The following is an 8,004-nucleotide window of genomic DNA, read 5'->3' on the forward strand; positions in this document are numbered from 1 at the left end:
AAGAAGAGTTGCTCTTCTTTCCAGCCTTCTTCCTCCCGATTCCCAGCATAACAAGAGGATGAGAGGGATGAAGAAGCTTCCTTTCCCCACCAACACCTTCCCTCTTGCCCCCAAAACACTCTTCTCAGCTGCAGCTGAGGAGAAGCAACCGCTGCAGTGACCCCCCCTGCTTTCTCCTTGGCTTCCCTTCCTCCTTTCTTCCCCTTTCCTTCTTCATTCTCCTCTTTGTCTCCTAGCTCAGCCTTTCCCCTCCCGGCCTTCACCTCTGCCCCGACCTTTCCCCTTGACTTTAGGCTTAACCTTTTCCTTCCCATTTTGGAGTTCAAATGGAGCCTTTTCCTCTTTTCCCCTTCCCTGGCTGCTGTTTTATCTCCAGCCCCTTTTTCCTCCATCTCTACCACACTTGGTGGTTCTGCTTTCTGACTCAAACACTCTCTCTTCAGCCCCGAGGCTTGCCAGGAACACCTTTTGGGGGGGGCTTTCCCTTTTTCCTAGGTCACCTCTTCATTCCAGCTGCCAAACCTTGTCTTCCCAAAGCCTGACTTTTATCCAGTGGTACCAAAGCTCTGCCTATCCTGGCCAGGTACCACCCAGCCCTGGAGCCCAAGCACCTTCCTCCAAACCATCAGCTGGGGACGGTCCCTCACCCACCAGCTCTAGAGGTGACTCTTTGCCCCTAAATCCAAAGAATCCTCAATCTGAGGGGTGGGAAAACCATCCCACCAGGCTGGAAGGATTTCTTTGTTCAAGTCAATACTGAAGTGAGTCTTATTTTTTTTTGGTGCTTCCTGGGCATGGGTTGTTTTGCTCAGCTGTGCCAGCCTCCTGGAGGGCAGGGAATTAGGTCTCAGAAAATCACAACCATGACCAGCAATTACCTAAACTGCCTTTTCTACCCATCAGATCATGAGTTTTTAGGAGCCAGGAGCTTGGGAATCAACCAGAGCGAGAAGCCAGGGCTGTATTTCCAGCCATCAATCACTACATTTCTTCTTCCCAGAGATTTAAAGCTTCACAATGGGCTGATTTCTGGCAAGAAATGGTGAAAGTGGGAAGGGGAGGGGGGGGGGAAATGAAAGAAAGAAAAGGAGAAAGGGGGAAAAAAAAAAAAAGAGCATTTTTCCAGCTGGTTGGGTTTGTGGTTTGAAAAGCAGCTGCAAGAAGAAAGCAGGAGCCCTGGGAGAGATGGATTTAATACCCTGGGTGAGATGGATTTAATACCCTGGGTGAGATGGACCTGGGCATGGATAAGATGGTCAGGAGGGGCAGCTGGGTCGTTTCTGTCCTCATGCCTGGTGCAACAGCCACCCACGCGTGGAGAAGGATGAGGGTCTTGGTGGTGGAGGGAGACATCCCAAAAAGCCCCAGGGCAGGCACCAGGGCCTCCAGAGGGAGAGCAATTCCTCCTATCCCTGCTTCCCAAAGTAGAGGAGGAAAAGCCAGCCGTGGGGGAGCTGGCATGACCTCATCTCCCAACCATGCAGAGCTGCCATCACATTCAACCAGCAAATCATTCCTGCTGCAGGGACAGGCAGGGAGAAAAGCCCACCACCCCCCCCAATCAAAGCCAAGGGAAAACATCCCTTTCTCCAGGATCCCAGCTCCATCCAGGAGGGTTGTCTCGAAGCGCGCTGCTAGGAGATCACCAGGGAGGCTCAGAAAGGTGCTGAGATCCTCCAGGAGAAGAGGAGGAGAAGCCCAAGCCCTGCTTTTAGAGGCAAGAGATCTGGCAGGCACATCACCTGCTCTCTGGCTGCCCCGAGGGCAGGATCATTCCTGCTGGATCTCTCCCCAATCTGCCCTTCCAGACCTTCAAAGATGGATGGAGCCTCCAGGACTTTTTCCTTCCCCCTCCCCCCCTGCACTTCTCTTACCTTGGGAAGTTTTTCCTCCTGTTTCACCCAAAGGTGTCTGGCACCTTCTGACACCCAGGAGTTTTGGGGCCATTTCCTTGGATTTTTCTTGCCTTTCCCAACAGCCCTTTCCCTACAGGAATGCCCATCACCATTGTTGAAGGTGAGATTGGGCTGCAGGTGGAACCCCGAGTTCTTGGTATGGATTTAGCACCTAGGAAGCAAGTAACACATGATGCTGGAGGTTTTGGGGAGCAGTCCATGCTTTTTTCCAAGACCCAGGAGGCAGAGTTGGGGTCTCCAGGGAGGCTGAGCCAGCTAGGATGGGAAACCACAGCGGACTCCTGAGGTGCAAGGTCCTAACCCTCGAGGTTGCCATCTGTGGAACACATCTCCAAAGGCCTCTTTGCTTCCTTGGTGAGGCCAGCATCCCACAAGCACATGGCCTGAGACCCAGTTATCCCAGGGAAATGGGGATAACACATGAAGGACAACAGCAAGAACCCTCTGGAGAGAGACCAGCTCCCCTTAGAGGTGCACACCCTTGAACCAAGAGGGGGGGCAAACACCAACCCTAGGTCCTCCTGATGGCACATCTGCTGAGATCAGAGCCCAGCACCCAGCCCCATCCGAGGAGAAGCATTTCCCACTCTTCCCACCTACCCACATGGAATCACAGAATGGTTTTGGTTGGAAAAGACCTTGAAGATCATCCAGTCCAACCATTAAACCCAGCCCAGCCAAGGCCACCACTAAGCCCATGTCCCTCAGCACCACATCTACACGGCTTTTAAACACCTCCATGGTTGGTGACCCCCACCACTGCCCCAGGCAGCCTGTGCCAGGGCCTGACAACCTTGTTGAGGAAGAAATTGTTCCCAAGATCCAACCTAAACCTTTCCCAGACACAACCTGAGGCCCTTTCCTCCTTGTTCCACCACTTCACCTCCAGGCATCGCTTCCCCCGCCCCAACTCAGGCTCATCCCTACCACACATCAGCTCCTCGCAGAGCACTTGATCCCTACAAGATATTTTCCTTGGCAACCTCACAGGGACAAACCCAGGGGAGGTTCTGAGGGGCCAGGAGCCCCCACCACTCGTTCCCCTGCCCACCCAGGGAGGAGCAGAAGCAGCTCAGGAACTTAAACCATCAAGGAATAAATGAGCCAGAAAGTGGAAGTCAACGCCGGCCCCGGCTGATGGGAGATGCCGAGCTGCAAGTTCAGGGATGGTGAAATGAGGTCAGTGAGATTTATACCCACAACCTTGGAGGGCTTCCAACCCTTAGCTGGGAAGGCCTGGAAAAAAAAGAGGGGAAATAAAAAAAAACAACAAACCAACAAACCAACACAACAACTTGCTCTCCTTCTAGGAACCGCGCCGCAAGCTCTGCCGAGAGAGAGCGCTCCCGCCGCGGGGAGAGCACAAAATCAACCCCAACACTGGCTGCTGGGTGGGAAACACCCACCCCTGCCCAACCCTTCAGCATCCCCAGCCCTTCCCTGGCTTCACAGCAAGATTTTTCCACCCCCCCACCCCCCCCCCCCGTGGAAGCCCGACACAAACCAGCTTGGCTTTCCCTTCTCTTCACCATCATGAATTTTTAACCGTCCTCCAGCTAAAAATCCAGCTTTGCTGGAGTGTAAAACCCAAATCTATGTCTTTTTTTTCTCCTCTTGTGCTTTTTCCAACCAGCTCCTGAGCATTTCCAGCTCCCCCAGGGCCTCCCTCATCTCTTCAGCTGATGGTTATCGTTCCAGCATGACCCCTGCTTTCCATGAGTGAAGCTCATTGAGCTCTTCTTGCAGCCTGAGCTGGGGAAAATTAACTTTTCATTTGCTTGAGGACAGAAACACCCCCAAGGGGGTGGGAAGAAGACAAATAACATAAAATCAATCCCTTGCAATATGCCCAGGTCAAACATGAGAAAGAGAAAGGAACGAAAAGAAGTCATTTCAAGCCTGGGGGATAGTGGCTTTGCTGTGAGAAAAGATGCTCTGCCTGATGCTCCACATTTTTGAGGCTTTGGAAAACCTCCCCTTGCTGCCTGCAGGGATGTTTTCCCCTCCAGGCAGGACAGTACTTCCATTGCTCCTCTGCTTTTAGCCAAAAACCCCCCTCTCTCAGCCCACAATTCATTCCTGCCCCTCCACTACACCCCCAGACCCACAAACCACTGTGGAGGGGAGGGGAGACTTGGCCCCAAAAATCAGCTGTGCTGATGGGGTGAGGGTGGGGAGGGAAAGGAAAGTTGAAGGGGCCTGGTTTTGTGCCTGGATGGCTTTTATTTTTAGTTTTCCAAGGTCTGGCTCTGTGAAAGCATCATAATTACTATTCTTCAGCTCTAAAATGAAACACAGATGCTCTCCCTTTGCAGAGAGGTCCAAGGGTTTTGTTGGGGGGGGGGGGGGTTCTGCTAAAGAGAGAGGTAGATCACAGAAAGGAACCAAAAAGGATGAAAGAATAAGTATCATTATTCTTCATCATCATCACATTAGGGCTCTTCAAATCATATGATCAGAGCTATTTTGTGGTGGCCCCTGTGCCAGCTCGTGGCCCCCCACCAGCACTGTTTTCACCCCCAGAGCTCAGGTTCTTCCCATCCCCCCCCCACCCCTGCTTCAAGAACTCAAAATATCACCCCCCCAGCCCCAAAACATGCTCTGTTTTCACCAACACTCAAGAAATATTCCCCAAAAGCCAATGGCCATGGGACGTGGGGTATATCTGACAGTACAGATGAAGCAGAGCTGCCACAGCTGGGTGGAGAAAATAGGGGAAAAAAAAGGGGGGGTTGTGATAAAAAAACACCCACCCAAACATAACCCAGCCCAGAAGGCCCTGATAGCAGCAGGGATTATCTGAGGCTGCAGCAGGTTTCCCCTTCCAGCCCCACGTGCCAGTGGAATATTGGCTCCTGGGTGTATTTTCCCCTCTCACAGTTTGAAAAGACACCAAGACCTGTGAACTGAAGCTTCCAAGGATTTCTACTCACCCAGAAAAGGAGTTGGGGGGGGGGGTGAAAAAACCCTGGTGGAGGCAAGAGATGCCCCTTTCCTTTCACCCCTCTGAAGCCCAAACAGGGTCTCTTTGGCCAGGGCTGATGGAAAGATGCAGAAAGGGAGGATCTGGCAGGGAACAACTGGGTATTTTTCCATATTTTTTGAATCCAAGAGAATCAAGCTTATCAATCAACTTCCTAAAATCAAGGTGGGTGGTCCCACAGGCTGGTTTATTCCAGGGTTTGTTCCACAGGAGGATGATGGAGCTGGGATGTGGTTCCCAGCCACCTCCTCGCCCCACCGTGCAGCGACTGACTTCTCCATTGGGTTTGCCCAGATTTATTAAGTGTATTATTACCCTGCCAGGAATTCTTTCTGTTTTCAGGAATGATTAGGTAGCTGATCCTCAGGGTACCCAGGGATGACCCAAGGGTGCAACTTGCCACCAAAATACTCCTCCCAACAAATCCAAACTCCACCCAAACGCACAACCCGGTCTCATCACACAGACAAGGAATTCACCTGGGTTGGACCCTGAACTTCCCTCAGATCAAGTTTTGAATCCATTCTGAAAGTTTTCCTCTTTTTTATGTGTTTTAATATAAAAATGTTTGAATAGGGCCTTAAAACTCTATGGGGAGCAAACACCATCTAGCACTGCCAATGGTTACAGGTTCATCGTGTCTTATGTACGTATAAAAGATATATTTAATTATACCCTTATTTGTGACCTTTCCTAGAAGAAAAGACAGAGAAAAAGCTGGGAAGGGGAGAGCAGCTTATCCCAAACCCTCAAGGATGGGAGGAGGCAAACAGGAGCAGTAATAATGACAACATGTTAAAAACCAAGCTCGTTACCCAGTAGCAGGACAGAAGCTCCCGAAGCTGCCGTTGCCACGTTACCCCCACCCTGCAGCCAGAAAAGAAGGACCAAAAAAACGTCCAGAAGTCATAAAATCACTCACTTGCTTTTTCCAATGGAGCTGGGCTTCCAAACCAGCCAAAAAAAATTATTATCATTCCTTCTTAGATGATGCTCCAGGGTGGTTTGGCCTGTGGGAACAAGTGTCCCTCCTTCCCTCCGGGTTCCCGAGCACCGGGGAAATGCAACCCCTGCAGAAACATTCTGGTGCCCAGGCTGTAAGGCAGGTGCCACTTGGGGCCAATTTGCCTTTCCCAAGTCCTTTTTTTCTCCATACTCCAGCCCTGCAGCTGCTAAGAGGGTGTGATGTCTAATAAAACCCCAGACATCCCCACCCAGCAAGAAAATCAAGCCAGAAAATGAAAAAAAAAAGGTTGGGATGCCCCGTGTTCCCTCCCCCTGCAGAACCAGGATCATGAGCACTGAGATGTTGGAAACCTGGTGAAAAGCAGCTTGGGAGGGGGGGGGGGGAGGAAAAAATAACCAGCTGGGTGAAATCCATGAGTTCTCCTTCCATGGGATTTGCCTGAAAGAAACCAGGAGCCATCCAGAGGCAAAATAAATACGGGGTGGGGGAGACAAACAGAGACTTGTTTCACTCTCTGAGCCTGATGTTCAGGGATTGCCAGTGGAAAAGGGCAACTAACAGGCCCAGCCAATGGAAAATATTTCAAAATATATATATAAAAAACACCCTCTGTGGTTATTTTTGTCCACAGACCCCCTTGCTGGTACCTCCTTGGAGGGGAAAAGCTGCTCCCAGCAGCAGGGAACACACAGCAGCTCATTAACCCCTCCTGACTAATTGCAGCTCTGGAAAGACAAGAGTGTTATCTGCATTTATAGATTCTATAGAATAGATATTATACACCATGGAGGATATAGAATATCACATATTTAGCAGATATTGTCTAGACCTTATATTCTATCTTTATTTTGTGTGTGTATTGTATATTAAATATTACTGTGTGTTATATATTATATACTGTGTATTATATGGTCTAGAGATGCTATATAATATATAAATTATATAATATATACATTATATCATATATAAATTATATAATATATACATTATATCATATATAAATTATATAATATATAAATTATATAATATATAAATTATATAAACTATATATTGTATATAAATTATATATTATACATACACACAAATGTGTGCATAGATATGCATATATGTGTATATAACAATAATCTAACATGCAATCATAATATAATGATAATATAGTCTAGAATTGTTCTAGATAACTCTAATATACTCTATATTATATTCCATATTATATGTAACATATGTAATATTGTATATATAGTGTTGCTATGATACGTTGTGTGTTATAGACTATATATTAGATGGATTTTTTGGGGGTATATTCCATCTAAAAAACAATTCTACAGTCATGAATAATAGACATTCTATATAATCCTGCATCTGAATTTGCAGAAAAAATCCCTTTACTGCAGCAACCAGGGTGGGAGGACAGGGAATGGGGTCACCCAGCCCCTTGGGAACACTGTGTCCCATCTCCCAGCCATCCCCCCCCACACCAGGAACCCCTCCAAGACCCCCCCACCACCCTGCTTTGCACCAGGAGCAAACCCCTCTGAAACCCAGCCCAGAGCCAAGCTCCAACATTCCTTCCTGGATTCAAGGAGCTGGCAATTCCTAAGCAATTAACCCCCCCTGTCTAATTAAGTCAGGGCTGTTAGGGCAGGACTTCCCCAGGGTGGCTGCTGGGGGGGGGGGACAGGAGAAGGGGATGGTTCTGCAGCCTGGCATGGGGTAATTCCTTAGGAAGACCAAAAGAAATGGAGATGTAGGGCAGTGGGAAGCACCAAAAAAAAATAGAAGGGAAAAAATAGCATAACATGAAAAATCAATAATAAAACAGCAGAAAATCAAAACAGCATCCAAAAAAAAAAAGCATCAACAACCTCCTGCAAACAGCAAAGTCAACTGTGATTGAATGATTCTGAGATACCCAAACACTGAGATACCAAGTAGGGGGGAAATAATTATCAGGCAGGTGATTTTCTGCATGAATTAAAAAAGGAAACCCAAAAAATCTGTGGTTAAGTGAAGCCCCAGGACCCTCCTGGCAAACAAAAGGCAGGTCTGGGGGGACAACAGGGACCCCCAAGGCTGGGGGTGCTTCTCCCCCAACCACTTCCAGCAGTGACCCAACTTGGGAAGAACCAAGAAAGATGCCC

Source organism: Apus apus, chromosome 4 (assembly GCF_020740795.1).
Source record: "Apus apus isolate bApuApu2 chromosome 4, bApuApu2.pri.cur, whole genome shotgun sequence".
Lineage (NCBI taxonomy): Eukaryota > Metazoa > Chordata > Aves > Apodiformes > Apodidae > Apus > Apus apus.